Source organism: Macaca fascicularis, chromosome 13 (assembly GCF_037993035.2).
Source record: "Macaca fascicularis isolate 582-1 chromosome 13, T2T-MFA8v1.1".
Lineage (NCBI taxonomy): Eukaryota > Metazoa > Chordata > Mammalia > Primates > Cercopithecidae > Macaca > Macaca fascicularis.
Window position 1 is genome coordinate 48163826 of NC_088387.1, and position 18945 is coordinate 48182770.

General features: G+C 44.8%; 1 long non-coding RNA gene across 2 annotated transcripts; it reads left to right on the forward strand.

Moving 5' to 3' along the window:
* The first annotated feature begins 613 nt into the window (after positions 1-613).
* Positions 614-14953, forward strand: LOC135966801 (uncharacterized). Of its 2 annotated transcripts, XR_010580406.2 has the most exons (8): positions 614-721; positions 4607-4711; positions 5361-5466; positions 9344-9448; positions 10098-10203; positions 11834-11939; positions 14094-14198; positions 14848-14953. It is a non-coding gene; the product is annotated as an uncharacterized lncRNA (long non-coding RNA). The 2 variants fall into 2 exon arrangements; XR_012422186.1 differs by lacking the exons at positions 10098-10203; positions 11834-11939; positions 14094-14198; positions 14848-14953 and adding an exon at positions 7099-7204.
* The last annotated feature ends 3992 nt before the right edge of the window (positions 14954-18945 follow it).

The following is an 18945-nucleotide window of genomic DNA, read 5'->3' on the forward strand; positions in this document are numbered from 1 at the left end:
AGATGATTTTTATAGTTTTAGTAGAGACAGGCTTTCAGCATGTTGGCCAGGCTGGTGTCCAACTCCTGACCTCAAGTGATCTTCCCTCCTCAGCCTCTCAAAGTGCTGGGATTACAGGTGTGAGCCACTGTGCCCGGCCTGTAGATTACTTTTAAAGGCGTTGGTTTTTCTACATGTTTTTTTCATGTCATATTTTTAAGGAATACAACATTGTAAGACATACTGCATGGTTTTCTCCTAGTGGTTGTTTATTTTGAAACATCATGCACTATGGTGACCTGATGGGTTTTGTGGAGGAAATTAAAGAGGAGATCTGTGAAAAAGACACTTTGTGAGTTGTGCTGTGTGTCCAGGCATAAGGAACTGATGTCTGCAGTCAGCCCAAGCTGACCTGGATTGCCTTGGGTTTTGTTTTCCTAGTTCGTGCTTTTCTCACCAACTTCTCTAGTAACTGTGATAAAATGAGTTAGGGCCGAGTTGCTAATGATTTACGTGTGGACTAAGATGGTTTAGGGGAGGAAATCTATGGATATAATCATTTTCCTTGGTGGTAAGCGTTTAGAGATACTTGAATTGATCATTAGTTTGTTTATTTGTTTGTTTGTTTGTTTTTAGATGGAGTCTCCCTCTGTCGCCTAGGCTGGAGGGCAGTGGCACGATCTCAGCTCACTGCATCTTCTGCCTCCATGGTTCAAGCCATTCTCATGCCTCAGCCTCCCAGGTAGGTAGGATTACAGGTGCACACCACCACACCCAGCCGATTTTTATATTTTTAGTAGAGACAGGCTTTCACCATGTTGGCTCGGCTGGTCTCCAACTCCTGACCTCAGGCGATCCGCCTGCCTAGCCTCCCAAAGTGCTGCAATTACAGGTGTAAGCCACCGCGCCCGCCTGGAAGCATCGTTTCTAAAGCATATTTCTTTCATTCTTTTTTTTTTTTTTTTTTGAAGCTGAGTTTCGCTCTTATTTCCCAGGCTTGAGTGCGATGGCCTGATCTTGGCTCACCGCAACCTTCACCTCTCAGGTTCAAGCGATTCTCCTGCCTCAGCCACTCAAGTAGCCGCGATTTCAGGCATGTGACGCTACGCCCAGCTAATTTTGTGTTTTTAGTAGAGACGGGATTTCTCCATGTTGGTCAGGCTTGTCTCACGCTCCTGACCTCAGGTGATCAGCCTACCTCGGCCTCCCAAAGTGCTGGGATTATAGGTGTAAGCCACCGTTCCCGGCCTCTAAAACATATTTCTAAAATGTTTATATTAAAAACTGTCAGCCGGGCGCGGTGGCTCAAGCCTGTAATCCCAGCACTTTGGGAGGCCGAGACGGGCGGATCACGAGGTCAGGAGATCGAGACCATCCTGGCTAACACAGTGAAACCCCGTCTCTCCTAAAAGAAATACAAAAAACTAGCCGGGCAAGGTGGCGGGCGCCTGTAGTCCCAGCTATTTGGGAGGCTGAGGCAGGAGAATGGCGTGAACCCGGGAGGCGGAGCTTGCAGTGAGCTGAGATCCGGCCACCGCACTCCACCCTGGGTGACAGAGCGACACTCCGTGTCAAAAAAAACCAAAAACCAAAAAACAAAAACAAAAAACTGTCAAGTGTCAACTATGCTCAAAAAGTCAAAACTCAACAGAAAAAACTGACCGAATATGACTTCTGATAAGCGGCCTTTCCTAGGGACACTGTATTCTAGCGCGTTTCCTTCCTACTCCATTGATCTAAGCATTTGCTCAATCCAACTTCATTTTGCCCTACTCTGAATAGATTTCACTCTTTTGTCCCTCTACATTTTTTCAAATTTAAAATATATTTTTTGGGCCGGGCACGGTGGCTCAAGCCTGTAATCCCAGCACTTTGGGAGGCCGAGGCGGGCGGATCACAAGGTCAGGAGATCGAGACCACAGTGAAACCCCGTCTCTACTAAAAATACAGAAAATTAGCCGGGCGCGGTGGCGGGCGCCTGTAGTCCCAGCTACTCAGGAGGCTGAGGCAGGAGAATGGCGGGAACCCGGGAGGCGGAGCTTGCAGTGAGCCGAGATCCCGCCACTGCACTCCAGCCTGGGCAACAGCGTGAGACTCCGTCTCAAAAAAAAAAAAAAAAAAAAAAATATATATATATATATATATTTTTTTTCTTTTAAAATCATTTTGTCATTTTCCAGGGCGTATCCCAAGGGGAAAGAGTAGGGGACACTGACTTTCTGCTTTAATTAAAATCCCAAATTCCTTACCCTAGAATACCTGCCTCTTTATAACCCAGTACTCTCCATTTTGTCTTTCCACCTGGTTTAGATAGCAATCTCCAAAACGTGGATATTACTTTTGTTTGTTTGTTTGCTTGTGATAGGGTTTCACTTTGTCGCCCAGACTGAAATCCAGTGGTGTGAACATGGCTCACTGCAGCCTCAACCTCCTGGGCTCAAGCAGTCCTCTGATCCTCCTAACTCAGCCTCGTGAGTAGCTGGCATGTCCCCAACCCTGGCTGATTTTTTAAAAGTTTTTGTGGATATGGGGGTCTTGCCAGTTGCCCAGACTGGTTGTGAACTCCCAGGCCCAAGCGATCCACCCACCTCAGCCTCCCAAAGCATTGAGATTGCAGGCATGAGCTACCGCGCCCAACTGAATATTAAAAGCATCACTACACATCAGTAAACATCACTAAATTTAAAATAGTAAAGTTGAAATATTAGTGAGGGAGATGGGCTCCCAAAGTGCTGAGATTACTGGTGTGAGCCACCGTGCCTGGCTGAATATTATTTAAAACATCACTAAACGTCACTAAATTTAAAATAGGAAAGTAGAAATATTAGTGGAGGGAGACTATTACAAATGAAACATCTCAGAACATATTGCTACTTTTCTATGCCACTTTGGGTTTTTCTCTGTTTCTGTTGAAATGAACACTCTCAGAAAGTCTCTGATTTCATTTTCTATATGTATACCCTTTAAGACTCAGTATTAGAAAAGGACCAGAAGGAATAACCAATTTATTATCCTAATGTAACAGATGAGGAAACAGACTCCATGAGAATAAGTTATCTAAAGTCACACAGCTAGTAAATATCAAAGGCAGAACTGAAATGAAGTCTCTAGATTTCTACTTCAAGAGTTTCCCTGTTATTCCAAGCTGTTTGGAACTATAGGGGGAAAGGAATCTAAATTTAGGGGGAAAGAAATCTCATGAAAACCTTTTTAAAAAGTTTCTTTCTTTACCTGACATGGTCAGAGAAGAAGAAACATCAACTGCAGATACAAAGGATGAAGAGACGATACTAGCGGATGTCTGGGTGGCTCCAGCCAACGAGTGCATGTGTCCAGTATGAAGGCCACTGGTCACCGGTCACTGGTCACTGGCCACTTGCGATGATACAAATGTACAGGCCACGCCCAGCAAACCCCAAGATTCTACCAGGTGGTGGTAGGTTTGGTGGCAGAATGATGTCACAAAGCAGGCAGTTTAAAGGTCTGCCATAGCCAATAGGGAGGTCAGATTCCCAACCAGACAGGATTGGCTGGCAGAGGTGGTAGGAAAACTGCAACAGCACTAAGTGGCTGAGCTCTGGGGAGGTGAAACCTGTAAGACAGACGTGATAGTCCCACTTTCCTCCAGGCTCTCATGTTAGGGAGATCATCTGAATGTTTCTCATAAATGTGCACTCACATAATTAACTAACATTTATATTTTATATGTTATATTTCATATTATATAATACTATGCATTTATAATTATATAGTACATACACAATATCCTTGGGGAGAAAGGAGAGGGACGTCTAAGTTGAGCAATTACAGTTGTTCTAAAACCATTTCAGTGAATCTGATTAATGAATTTACTGCCGCTTTTTTGTTTGTTTGTTTGTTTTTTGAGAGGGAGTCTCGCTCTGTTGCCCAGGCTGGAGTGCAGTGGCATGATCTCAGTTCACTGCAAGCTCCACCTCCTGGCTTCACGCCATTCTCCTGCCTCAGCCTCCTGAGTAGCTGGGAGTACAGGCGCCCGCCATCATGCCTGGCTAATTTTTGTAGCTGGAGTAAGGACAGGGTTTCACCATGTTGGCCAGGCTGGTCTCAAACTCCTGACCTCAGGTGATCTTCCCACCTCAGCCTTGCAAAGTGCTGGGATTACAGGCGTGAGCCACTGTGCCCAGCCTGTACATTGCTTTGAAATGCTCTGGTTTTTCTACATATTTTTAAGGAATACAACATTGTAAGGCATACTGCATGTTTTTCTCATGATGGTTGTTTATTTTGAAACATCATGCACTATGGTGACCTGATGGGTTTTGTGGAGGAAATTAAAGAGTGGGATCTGTGAAAAAGGCACTTTTGTGAGTTGTGCTGTGTGTCCAGTCTTAAGGAACTGATGTCTGCAGTCAGCCCAAGTTGACCTGGCTTGCGTTGGTTTTTGTTTTCCTAGTTCGTGCTTTTCTCACTAACTTCTCTTGTAACTGTGATAAAATGAGTTAGGGCCGAGTTGCTAATGATTTACGTGTGGACTAAGCTGGTTTGGGGGAGGAAATCTATGGATATAATCATTTTCCTTGGTGGTAAGCTTTTAGAGATACTTGAATTGATCCTTAGATTGTTTATTTGTTTGTTTGTTTGTTTTTAGATGGAGTCTCCCTCTGTCGCCTAGGCTGGAGGGCAGTGGCACGATCTCAGCTCACTGCATCTTCTGCCTCCGTGGTCAAGCCATTCTCATGCCTCAGCCTCCCAGGTAGGTAGGATTACAGGTGCACACCACCACACCCAGATGATTTTTATAGTTTTAGTAGAGATAGGCTTTCAGCATGTTGGCCAGGCTGGTGTCAAACTCCTGACCTCAAGTGATCTTCCCTCCTCAGCCTCTCAAAGTGCTGAGATTACAGGTGTGAGCCACTGTGCCCGGCCTGTAGATTACTTTTAAAGGCGTTGGTTTTTCTACATGTTTTTTTCATGTCATATTTTTAAGGAATACAACATTGTAAGACATACTGCATGGTTTTCTCCTAGTGGTTGTTTATTTTGAAACATCATGCACTATGGTGACCTGATGGGTTTTGTGGAGGAAATTAAAGAGGAGATCTGTGAAAAAGACACTTTGTGAGTTGTGCTGTGTGTCCAGGCATAAGGAACTGATGTCTGCAGTCAGCCCAAGCTGACCTGGATTGCCTTGGGTTTTGTTTTCCTAGTTCGTGCTTTTCTCACCAACTTCTCTAGTAACTGTGATAAAATGAGTTAGGGCCGAGTTGCTAATGATTTACGTGTGGACTAAGATGGTTTAGGGGAGGAAATCTATGGATATAATCATTTTCCTTGGTGGTAAGCGTTTAGAGATACTTGAATTGATCATTAGTTTGTTTATTTGTTTGTTTGTTTGTTTTTAGATGGAGTCTCCCTCTGTCGCCTAGGCTGGAGGGCAGTGGCACGATCTCAGCTCACTGCATCTTCTGCCTCCATGGTTCAAGCCATTCTCATGCCTCAGCCTCCCAGGTAGGTAGGATTACAGGTGCACACCACCACACCCAGCCGATTTTTATATTTTTAGTAGAGACAGGCTTTCACCATGTTGGCTCGGCTGGTCTCCAACTCCCGACCTCAGGCGATCCGCCTGCCTAGCCTCCCAAAGTGCTGCAATTACAGGTGTAAGCCACCGCGCCCGCCTGGAAGCATCATTTCTAAAGCATATTTCTTTCATTCTTTTTTTTTTTTTTTTGAAGCTGAGTTTCGCTCTTATTTCCCAGGCTTGAGTGCGATGGCCTGATCTTGGCTCCCCGCAACCTTCACCTCTCAGGTTCAAGCGATTCTCCTGCCTCAGCCACTCAAGTAGCCGCGATTTCAGGCATGTGACGCTACGCCCAGCTAATTTTGTGTTTTTAGTAGAGACGGGATTTCTCCATGTTGGTCAGGCTTCTCTCACGCTCCTGACCTCAGGTGATCAGCCTACCTCGGCCTCCCAAAGTGCTGAGATTATAGGTGTAAGCCACCGTTCCCGGCCTCTAAAACATATTTCTAAAATGTTTATATTAAAAACTGTCAGCCGGGCGCGGTGGCTCAAGCCTGTAATCCCAGCACTTTGGGAGGCCGAGACGGGCGGATCACGAGGTCAGGAGATCGAGACCATCCTGGCTAACACGGTGAAACCCCGTCTCTCCTAAAAGAAATACAAAAAACTAGCCGGGCGAGGTGGCGGGCGCCTGTAGTCCCAGCTATTTGGGAGGCTGAGGCAGGAGAATGGCGTGAACCCGGGAGGCGGAGCTTGCAGTGAGCTGAGATCCGGCCACCACACTCCACCCTGGGTGACAGAGCGACACTCCGTGTCAAAAAAAACCAAAAACCAAAAAACAAAAACAAAAACAAAAAACTGTCAAGTGTCAACTATGCTCAAAAAGTCAAAACTCAACAGAAAAAACTGACCGAATATGACTTCTGATAAGCGGCCTTTCCTAGGGACACTGTATTCTAGCGCGTTTCCTTCCTACTCCATTGATCTAAGCATTTGCTCAATCCAACTTTATTTTGCCATACTCTGAATAGATTTCACTCTTTTGTCCCTCTACATTTTTTCAAATTTAAAATATATTTTTTGGGCCGGGCACGGTGGCTCAAGCCTGTAATCCCAGCACTTTGGGAGGCCGAGGCGGGCGGATCACAAGGTCAGGAGATCGAGACCACAGTGAAACCCCGTCTCTACTAAAAATACAGAAAATTAGCCGGGCGCGGTGGCGGGCGCCTGTAGTCCCAGCTACTCAGGAGGCTGAGGCAGGAGAATGGCGGGAACCCGGGAGGCGGAGCTTGCAGTGAGCCGAGATCGCGCCACTGCACTCCAGCCTGGGCAACAGCGTGAGACTCCGTCTCAAAAAAAAAAAAAAAAAAAAAAAATATATATATATATATGTATTTTTTTTTTTTCTTTTAAAATCATTTTGTCATTTTCCAGGGCGTATCCCAAGGGGAAAGAGTAGGGGACACTGACTTTCTGCTTTAATTAAAATCCCAAATTCCTTACCCTAGAATACCTGCCTCCTTATAACCCAGTACTCTCCATTTTGTCTTTCCACCTAGTTTAGATAGGAATCTCCAAAACGTGGATATTACTTTTGTTTGTTTGTTTGCTTGTGATAGGGTTTCACTTTGTCGCCCAGACTGAAGTCCAGTGGTGTGAACATGGCTCACTGCAGCCTCAACCTCCTGGGCTCAAGCAGTCCTCTGATCCTCCTACCTCAGCCTCGTGAGTAGCTGGCATGTCCCCAACCCTGGCTGATTTTTTAAAAGTTTTTGTGGATATGGGGGTCTTGCCAGTTGCCCAGACTGGTTGTGAACTCCCAGGCCCAAGCGATCCACCCACCTCAGCCTCCCAAAGCATTGAGATTGCAGGCATGAGCTACCGCGCCCAACTGAATATTAAAAGCATCACTACACATCAGTAAACATCACTAAATTTAAAATAGTAAAGTTGAAATATTAGTGAGGGAGATGGGCTCCCAAAGTGCTGAGATTACTGGTGTGAGCCACCGTGCCTGGCTGAATATTATTTAAAACATCACTAAACGTCACTAAATTTAAAATAGGAAAGTAGAAATATTAGTGGAGGGAGACTATTACAAATGAAACATCTCAGAACATATTGCTACTTTTCTATGCCACTTTGGGTTTTTCTCTGTTTCTGTTGAAATGAACACTCTCAGAAAGTCTCTGATTTCATTTTCTATATGTATACCCTTTAAGACTCAGTATTAGAAAAGGACCAGAAGGAATAACCAATTTATTATCCTAATGTAACAGATGAGGAAACAGACTCCATGAGAATAAGTTATCTAAAGTCACACAGCTAGTAAATATCAAAGGCAGAACTGAAATGAAGTCTCTAGATTTCTACTTCAAGAGTTTCCCTGTTATTCCAAGCTGTTTGGAACTATAGGGGGAAAGGAATCTAAATTTAGGGGGAAAGAAATCTCATGAAAACCTTTTTAAAAAGTTTCTTTCTTTACCTGACATGGTCAGAGAAGAAGAAACATCAACTGCAGATACAAAGGATGAAGAGACGATACTAGCGGATGTCTGGGTGGCTCCAGCCAACGAGTGCATGTGTCCAGTATGAAGGCCACTGGTCACCGGTCACTGGTCACTGGCCACTTGCGATGATACAAATGTACAGGCCACTCCCAGCAAACCCCAAGATTCTACCAGGTGGTGGTAGGTTTGGTGGCAGAATGATGTCACAAAGCAGGCAGTTTAAAGGTCTGCCATAGCCAATAGGGAGGTCAGATTCCCAACCAGACAGGATTGGCTGGCAGAGGTGGTAGGAAAACTGCAACAGCACTAAGTGGCTGAGCTCTGGGGAGGTGAAACCTGTAAGACAGACGTGATAGTCCCACTTTCCTCCAGGCTCTCATGTTAGGGAGATCATCTGAATGTTTCTCATAAATGTTCACTCACATAATTAACTAACATTTATATTTTATATGTTATATTTCATATTATATAATACTATGCATTTATAATTATATAGTACATACACAATATCCTTGGGGAGAAAGGAGAGGGACGTCTAAGTTGAGCAATTACAGTTGTTCTAAAACCATTTCAGTGAATCTGATTAATGAATTTACTGCCGCTTTTTTGTTTGTTTGTTTGTTTTTTGAGAGGGAGTCTCGCTCTGTTGCCCAGGCTGGAGTGCAGTGGTATGATCTCAGTTCACTGCAAGCTCCACCTCCTGGCTTCACGCCATTCTCCTGCCGCAGCCTCCTGAGTAGCTGGGAGTACAGGCGCCCGCCATCATGCCTGGCTAATTTTTGTAGTTGGAGTAAGGACAGTGTTTCACCATGTTGGCCAGGCTGGTCTCAAACTCCTGACCTCAGGTGATCTTCCCACCTCAGCCTTGCAAAGTGAGCCACTGTGCCCAGCCTGTACATTGCTTTGAAATGCTCTGGTTTTTCTACATATTTTTAAGGAATACAACATTGTAAGGCATACTGCATGTTTTTCTCATGATGGTTGTTTATTTTGAAACATCATGCACTATGGTGACCTGATGGGTTTTGTGGAGGAAATTAAAGAGTGGGATCTGTGAAAAAGGCACTTTTGTGAGTTGTGCTGTGTGTCCAGTCTTAAGGAACTGATGTCTGCAGTCAGCCCAAGTTGACCTGGCTTGCGTTGGTTTTTGTTTTCCTAGTTCGTGCTTTTCTCACTAACTTCTCTTGTAACTGTGATAAAATGAGTTAGGGCCGAGTTGCTAATGATTTACGTGTGGACTAAGCTGGTTTGGGGGAGGAAATCTATGGATATAATCATTTTCCTTGGTGGTAAGCTTTTAGAGATACTTGAATTGATCCTTAGATTGTTTATTTGTTTGTTTGTTTGTTTTTAGATGGAGTCTCCCTCTGTCGCCTAGGCTGGAGGGCAGTGGCACGATCTCAGCTCACTGCATCTTCTGCCTCCGTGGTCAAGCCATTCTCATGCCTCAGCCTCCCAGGTAGGTAGGATTACAGGTGCACACCACCACACCCAGATGATTTTTATAGTTTTAGTAGAGATAGGCTTTCAGCATGTTGGCCAGGCTGGTGTCAAACTCCTGACCTCAAGTGATCTTCCCTCCTCAGCCTCTCAAAGTGCTGAGATTACAGGTGTGAGCCACTGTGCCCGGCCTGTAGATTACTTTTAAAGGCGTTGGTTTTTCTACATGTTTTTTTCATGTCATATTTTTAAGGAATACAACATTGTAAGACATACTGCATGGTTTTCTCCTAGTGGTTGTTTATTTTGAAACATCATGCACTATGGTGACCTGATGGGTTTTGTGGAGGAAATTAAAGAGGAGATCTGTGAAAAAGACACTTTGTGAGTTGTGCTGTGTGTCCAGGCATAAGGAACTGATGTCTGCAGTCAGCCCAAGCTGACCTGGATTGCCTTGGGTTTTGTTTTCCTAGTTCGTGCTTTTCTCACCAACTTCTCTAGTAACTGTGATAAAATGAGTTAGGGCCGAGTTGCTAATGATTTACGTGTGGACTAAGATGGTTTAGGGGAGGAAATCTATGGATATAATCATTTTCCTTGGTGGTAAGCGTTTAGAGATACTTGAATTGATCATTAGTTTGTTTATTTGTTTGTTTGTTTGTTTTTAGATGGAGTCTCCCTCTGTCGCCTAGGCTGGAGGGCAGTGGCACGATCTCAGCTCACTGCATCTTCTGCCTCCATGGTTCAAGCCATTCTCATGCCTCAGCCTCCCAGGTAGGTAGGATTACAGGTGCACACCACCACACCCAGCCGATTTTTATATTTTTAGTAGAGACAGGCTTTCACCATGTTGGCTCGGCTGGTCTCCAACTCCCGACCTCAGGCGATCCGCCTGCCTAGCCTCCCAAAGTGCTGCAATTACAGGTGTAAGCCACCGCGCCCGCCTGGAAGCATCATTTCTAAAGCATATTTCTTTCATTCTTTTTTTTTTTTTTTTGAAGCTGAGTTTCGCTCTTATTTCCCAGGCTTGAGTGCGATGGCCTGATCTTGGCTCCCCGCAACCTTCACCTCTCAGGTTCAAGCGATTCTCCTGCCTCAGCCACTCAAGTAGCCGCGATTTCAGGCATGTGACGCTACGCCCAGCTAATTTTGTGTTTTTAGTAGAGACGGGATTTCTCCATGTTGGTCAGGCTTGTCTCACGCTCCTGACCTCAGGTGATCAGCCTACCTCGGCCTCCCAAAGTGCTGAGATTATAGGTGTAAGCCACCGTTCCCGGCCTCTAAAACATATTTCTAAAATGTTTATATTAAAAACTGTCAGCCGGGCGCGGTGGCTCAAGCCTGTAATCCCAGCACTTTGGGAGGCCGAGACGGGCGGATCACGAGGTCAGGAGATCGAGACCATCCTGGCTAACACGGTGAAACCCCGTCTCTCCTAAAAGAAATACAAAAAACTAGCCGGGCGAGGTGGCGGGCGCCTGTAGTCCCAGCTATTTGGGAGGCTGAGGCAGGAGAATGGCGTGAACCCGGGAGGCGGAGCTTGCAGTGAGCTGAGATCCGGCCACCACACTCCACCCTGGGTGACAGAGCGACACTCCGTGTCAAAAAAAACCAAAAACCAAAAAACAAAAACAAAAACAAAAAACTGTCAAGTGTCAACTATGCTCAAAAAGTCAAAACTCAACAGAAAAAACTGACCGAATATGACTTCTGATAAGCGGCCTTTCCTAGGGACACTGTATTCTAGCACGTTTCCTTCCTACTCCATTGATCTAAGCATTTGCTCAATCCAACTTTATTTTGCCATACTCTGAATAGATTTCACTCTTTTGTCCCTCTACATTTTTTCAAATTTAAAATATATTTTTTGGGCCGGGCACGGTGGCTCAAGCCTGTAATCCCAGCACTTTGGGAGGCCGAGGCGGGCGGATCACAAGGTCAGGAGATCGAGACCACAGTGAAACCCCGTCTCTACTAAAAATACAGAAAATTAGCCGGGCGCGGTGGCGGGCGCCTGTAGTCCCAGCTACTCAGGAGGCTGAGGCAGGAGAATGGCGGGAACCCGGGAGGCGGAGCTTGCAGTGAGCCGAGATCGCGCCACTGCACTCCAGCCTGGGCAACAGCGTGAGACTCCGTCTCAAAAAAAAAAAAAAATATATATATATATATATATATATGTATTTTTTTTTTTCTTTTAAAATCATTTTGTCATTTTCCAGGGCGTATCCCAAGGGGAAAGAGTAGGGGACACTGACTTTCTGCTTTAATTAAAATCCCAAATTCCTTACCCTAGAATACCTGCCTCCTTATAACCCAGTACTCTCCATTTTGTCTTTCCACCTAGTTTAGATAGGAATCTCCAAAACGTGGATATTACTTTTGTTTGTTTGTTTGCTTGTGATAGGGTTTCACTTTGTCGCCCAGACTGAAGTCCAGTGGTGTGAACATGGCTCACTGCAGCCTCAACCTCCTGGGCTCAAGCAGTCCTCTGATCCTCCTACCTCAGCCTCGTGAGTAGCTGGCATGTCCCCAACCCTGGCTGATTTTTTAAAAGTTTTTGTGGATATGGGGGTCTTGCCAGTTGCCCAGACTGGTTGTGAACTCCCAGGCCCAAGCGATCCACCCACCTCAGCCTCCCAAAGCATTGAGATTGCAGGCATGAGCTACCGCGCCCAACTGAATATTAAAAGCATCACTACACATCAGTAAACATCACTAAATTTAAAATAGTAAAGTTGAAATATTAGTGAGGGAGATGGGCTCCCAAAGTGCTGAGATTACTGGTGTGAGCCACCGTGCCTGGCTGAATATTATTTAAAACATCACTAAACGTCACTAAATTTAAAATAGGAAAGTAGAAATATTAGTGGAGGGAGACTATTACAAATGAAACATCTCAGAACATATTGCTACTTTTCTATGCCACTTTGGGTTTTTCTCTGTTTCTGTTGAAATGAACACTCTCAGAAAGTCTCTGATTTCATTTTCTATATGTATACCCTTTAAGACTCAGTATTAGAAAAGGACCAGAAGGAATAACCAATTTATTATCCTAATGTAACAGATGAGGAAACAGACTCCATGAGAATAAGTTATCTAAAGTCACACAGCTAGTAAATATCAAAGGCAGAACTGAAATGAAGTCTCTAGATTTCTACTTCAAGAGTTTCCCTGTTATTCCAAGCTGTTTGGAACTATAGGGGGAAAGGAATCTAAATTTAGGGGGAAAGAAATCTCATGAAAACCTTTTTAAAAAGTTTCTTTCTTTACCTGACATGGTCAGAGAAGAAGAAACATCAACTGCAGATACAAAGGATGAAAAGACGATACTAGCGGATGTCTGGGTGGCTCCAGCCAACGAGTGCATGTGTCCAGTATGAAGGCCACTGGTCACCGGTCACTGGTCACTGGCCACTTGCGATGATACAAATGTACAGGCCACTCCCAGCAAACCCCAAGATTCTACCAGGTGGTGGTAGGTTTGGTGGCAGAATGATGTCACAAAGCAGGCAGTTTAAAGGTCTGCCATAGCCAATAGGGAGGTCAGATTCCCAACCAGACAGGATTGGCTGGCAGAGGTGGTAGGAAAACTGCAACAGCACTAAGTGGCTGAGCTCTGGGGAGGTGAAACCTGTAAGACAGACGTGATAGTCCCACTTTCCTCCAGGCTCTCATGTTAGGGAGATCATCTGAATGTTTCTCATAAATGTTCACTCACATAATTAACTAACATTTATATTTTATATGTTATATTTCATATTATATAATACTATGCATTTATAATTATATAGTACATACACAATATCCTTGGGGAGAAAGGAGAGGGACGTCTAAGTTGAGCAATTACAGTTGTTCTAAAACCATTTCAGTGAATCTGATTAATGAATTTACTGCCGCTTTTTTGTTTGTTTGTTTGTTTTTTGAGAGGGAGTCTCGCTCTGTTGCCCAGGCTGGAGTGCAGTGGCATGATCTCAGTTCACTGCAAGCTCCACCTCCTGGCTTCACGCCATTCTCCTGCCTCAGCCTCCTGAGTAGCTGGGACTACAGGCGCCCGCCATCATGCCTGGCTAATTTTTATAGCTGGAGTAAGGACAGGGTTTCACCATGTTGGCCAGGCTGGTCTCAAACTCCTGACCTCAGGTGATCTTCCCACCTCAGCCTTGCAAAGTGCTGGGATTACAGGTGTGAGCCACTGTGCCCAGCCTGTACATTGCTTTGAAATGCTCTGGTTTTTCTACATATTTTTAAGGAATACAACATTGTAAGGCATACTGCATGTTTTTCTCATGATGGTTGTTTATTTTGAAACATCATGCACTATGGTGACCTGATGGGTTTTGTGGAGGAAATTAAAGGTGGGTCTGTGAAGAAAGCACTTTTGTGAGTTGTGCTGTGTGTCCAGTCTTAAGGAACTGATGTCTGCAGTCAGCCCAAGTTGACCTGGCTTGCGTTGGTTTTTGTTTTCCTAGTTCGTGCTTTTCTCACTAACTTCTCTTGTAACTGTGATAAAATGAGTTAGGGCCGAGTTGCTAATGATTTACGTGTGGACTAAGCTGGTTTGGGGGAGGAAATCTATGGATATAATCATTTTCCTTGGTGGTAAGCTTTTAGAGATACTTGAATTGATCCTTAGATTGTTTATTTGTTTGTTTGTTTGTTTTTAGATGGAGTCTCCCTCTGTCGCCTAGGCTGGAGGGCAGTGGCACGATCTCAGCTCACTGCATCTTCTGCCTCCGTGGTCAAGCCATTCTCATGCCTCAGCCTCCCAGGTAGGTAGGATTACAGGTGCACACCACCACACCCAGATGATTTTTATAGTTTTAGTAGAGACAGGCTTTCAGCATGTTGGCCAGGCTGGTGTCCAACTCCTGACCTCAAGTGATCTTCCCTCCTCAGCCTCTCAAAGTGCTGGGATTACAGGTGTGAGCCACTGTGCCCGGCCTGTAGATTACTTTTAAAGGCGTTGGTTTTTCTACATGTTTTTTTCATGTCATATTTTTAAGGAATACAACATTGTAAGACATACTGCATGGTTTTCTCCTAGTGGTTGTTTATTTTGAAACATCATGCACTATGGTGACCTGATGGGTTTTGTGGAGGAAATTAAAGAGGAGATCTGTGAAAAAGACACTTTGTGAGTTGTGCTGTGTGTCCAGGCATAAGGAACTGATGTCTGCAGTCAGCCCAAGCTGACCTGGATTGCCTTGGGTTTTGTTTTCCTAGTTCGTGCTTTTCTCACCAACTTCTCTAGTAACTGTGATAAAATGAGTTAGGGCCGAGTTGCTAATGATTTACGTGTGGACTAAGATGGTTTAGGGGAGGAAATCCATGGATATAATCATTTTCCTTGGTGGTAAGCGTTTAGAGATACTTGAATTGATCATTAGTTTGTTTATTTGTTTGTTTGTTTGTTTTTAGATGGAGTCTCCCTCTGTCGCCTAGGCTGGAGGGCAGTGGCACGATCTGAGCTCACTGCATCTTCTGCCTCCATGGTTCAAGCCATTCTCATGCCTCAGCCTCCCAGGTAGGTAGGATTACAGGTGCACACCACCACACCCAGCCGATTTTTATATTTTTAGTAGAGACAGGCTTTCACCATGTTGGCTCGGCTGGTCTCCAACTCCTGACCTCAGGCGATCCGCCTGCCTAGCCTCCCAAAGTGCTGCAATTACAGGTGTAAGCCACCGCGCCCGCCTGGAAGCATCGTTTCTAAAGCATATTTCTTTCATTCTTTTTTTTTTTTTTTTTTGAAGCTGAGTTTCGCTCTTATTTCCCAGGCTTGAGTGCGATGGCCTGATCTTGGCTCACCGCAACCTTCACCTCTCAGGTTCAAGCGATTCTCCTGCCTCAGCCACTCAAGTAGCCGCGATTTCAGGCATGTGACGCTACGCCCAGCTAATTTTGTGTTTTTAGTAGAGACGGGATTTCTCCATGTTGGTCAGGCTTGTCTCACGCTCCTGACCTCAGGTGATCAGCCTACCTCGGCCTCCCAAAGTGCTGGGATTATAGGTGTAAGCCACCGTTCCCGGCCTCTAAAACATATTTCTAAAATGTTTATATTAAAAACTGTCAGCCGGGCGCGGTGGCTCAAGCCTGTAATCCCAGCACTTTGGGAGGCCGAGACGGGCGGATCACGAGGTCAGGAGATCGAGACCATCCTGGCTAACACAGTGAAACCCCGTCTCTCCTAAAAGAAATACAAAAAACTAGCCGGGCTAGGTGGCGGGCGCCTGTAGTCCCAGCTATTTGGGAGGCTGAGGCAGGAGAATGGCGTGAACCCGGGAGGCGGAGCTTGCAGTGAGCTGAGATCCGGCCACCGCACTCCACCCTGGGTGACAGAGCGACACTCCGTGTCAAAAAAAACCAAAAAACAAAAAACAAAAACAAAAAACTGTCAAGTGTCAACTATGCTCAAAAAGTCAAAACTCAACAGAAAAAACTGACCGAATATGACTTCTGATAAGCGGCCTTTCCTAGGGACACTGTATTCTAGCGCGTTTCCTTCCTACTCCATTGATCTAAGCATTTGCTCAATCCAACTTCATTTTGCCCTACTCTGAATAGATTTCACTCTTTTGTCCCTCTACATTTTTTCAAATTTAAAATATATTTTTTGGGCCGGGCACGGTGGCTCAAGCCTGTAATCCCAGCACTTTGGGAGGCCGAGGCGGGCGGATCACAAGGTCAGGAGATCGAGACCACAGTGAAACCCCGTCTCTACTAAAAATACAGAAAATTAGCCGGGCGCGGTGGCGGGCGCCTGTAGTCCCAGCTACTCAGGAGGCTGAGGCAGGAGAATGGCGGGAACCCGGGAGGCGGAGCTTGCAGTGAGCCGAGATCCCGCCACTGCACTCCAGCCTGGGCAACAGCGTGAGACTCCGTCTCAAAAAAAAAAAAAAAAAAAATATATATATATATATATATTTTTTTTCTTTTAAAATCATTTTGTCATTTTCCAGGGCGTATCCCAAGGGGAAAGAGTAGGGGACACTGACTTTCTGCTTTAATTAAAATCCCAAATTCCTTACCCTAGAATACCTGCCTCTTTATAACCCAGTACTCTCCATTTTGTCTTTCCACCTAGTTTAGATAGGAATCTCCAAAACGTGGATATTACTTTTGTTTGTTTGTTTGCTTGTGATAGGGTTTCACTTTGTCGCCCAGACTGAAATCCAGTGGTGTGAACATGGCTCACTGCAGCCTCAACCTCCTGGGCTCAAGCAGTCCTCTGATCCTCCTAACTCAGCCTCGTGAGTAGCTGGCATGTCCCCAACCCTGGCTGATTTTTTAAAAGTTTTTGTGGATATGGGGGTCTTGCCAGTTGCCCAGACTGGTTGTGAACTCCCAGGCCCAAGCGATCCACCCACCTCAGCCTCCCAAAGCATTGAGATTGCAGGCATGAGCTACCGCGCCCAACTGAATATTAAAAGCATCACTACACATCAGTAAACATCACTAAATTTAAAATAGTAAAGTTGAAATATTAGTGAGGGAGATGGGCTCCCAAAGTGCTGAGATTACTGGTGTGAGCCACCGTGCCTGGCTGAATATTATTTAAAACATCACTAAACGTCACTAAATTTAAAATAGGAAAGTAGAAATATTAGTGGAGGGAGACTATTACAAATGAAACATCTCAGAACATATTGCTACTTTTCTATGCCACTTTGGGTTTTTCTCTGTTTCTGTTGAAATGAACACTCTCAGAAAGTCTCTGATTTCATTTTCTATATGTATACCCTTTAAGACTCAGTATTAGAAAAGAAAAGGACCAGAAGGAATAACCAATTTATTATCCTAATGTAACAGATGAGGAAACAGACTCCATGAGAATAAGTTATCTAAAGTCACACAGCTAGTAAATATCAAAGGCAGAACTGAAATGAAGTCTCTAGATTTCTACTTCAAGAGTTTCCCTGTTATTCCAAGCTGTTTGGAACTATAGGGGGAAAGGAATCTAAATTTAGGGGGAAAGAAATCTCATGAAAACCTTTTTAAAAAGTTTCTTTCTTTACCTGACATGGTCAGAGAAGAAGAAACATCAACTGCAGATACAAAGGATGAAGAGACGATACTAGCGGATGTCTGGGTGGCTCCAGCCAACGAGTGCATGTGTCCAGTATGAAGGCCACTGGTCACCGGTCACTGGTCACTGGCCACTTGCGATGATACAAATGTACAGGCCACGCCCAGCAAACCCCAAGATTCTACCAGGTGGTGGTAGGTTTGGTGGCAGAATGATGTCACAAAGCAGGCAGTTTAAAGGTCTGCCATAGCCAATAGGGAGGTCAGATTCCCAACCAGACAGGATTGGCTGGCAGAGGTGGTAGGAAAACTGCAACAGCACTAAGTGGCTGAGCTCTGGGGAGGTGAAACCTGCAAGACAGACGTGATAGTCCCACTTTCCTCCAGGCTCTCATGTTAGGGAGATCATCTGAATGTTTCTCATAAATGTGCACTCACATAATTAACTAACATTTATATTTTATATGTTATATTTCATATTATATAATACTATGCATTTATAATTATATAGTACATACACAATATCCTTGGGGAGAAAGGAGAGGGACGTCTAAGTTGAGCAATTACAGTTGTTCTAAAACCATTTCAGTGAATCTGATTAATGAATTTACTGCCGCTTTTTTGTTTGTTTGTTTGTTTTTTGAGAGGGAGTCTCGCTCTGTTGCCCAGGCTGGAGTGCAGTGGCATGATCTCAGTTCACTGCAAGCTCCACCTCCTGGCTTCACGCCATTCTCCTGCCTCAGCCTCCTGAGTAGCTGGGACTACAGGCGCCCGCCATCATGCCTGGCTAATTTTTGTAGCTGGAGTAAGGACAGGGTTTCACCATGTTGGCCAGGCTGGTCTCAAACTCCTGACCTCAGGTGATCTTCCCACCTCAGCCTTGCAAAGTGCTGGGATTACAGGTGTGAGCCACTGTGCCCAGCCTGTACATTGCTTTGAAATGCTCTGGTTTTTCTACATATTTTTAAGGAATACAACATTGTAAGGCATACTGCATGTTTTTCTCATGATGGTTGTTTATTTTGAAACATGATGCACTATGGTGACCTGATGGGTTTTGTGGAGGAAATTAAAGGTGGGTCTGTGAAGAAAGCACTTTTGTGAGTTGTGCTGTGTGTCCAGTCTTAAGGAACTGATGTCTGCAGTCAGCCCAAGTTGACCTGGCTTGCGTTGGTTTTTGTTTTCCTAGTTCGTGCTTTTCTCACTAACTTCTCTTGTAACTGTGATAAAATGAGTTAGGGCCGAGTTGCTAATGATTTACTTGTGGACTAAGCTGGTTTGGGGGAGGAAATCTATGGATATAATCATTTTCCTTGGTGGTAAGCTTTTAGAGATACCTGAATTGATCGTTTGTTTGTTTGTTTGTTTTTAGATGGAGACTCCCTCTGTCGCCTAGGCTGGAGGGCAGTGGCACGATCTCAGCTCACTGCATCTTCTGCCTCCAATGTCAAGCCATTCTCATGCCTCAGCCTCCCAGGTAGGTAGGATTAC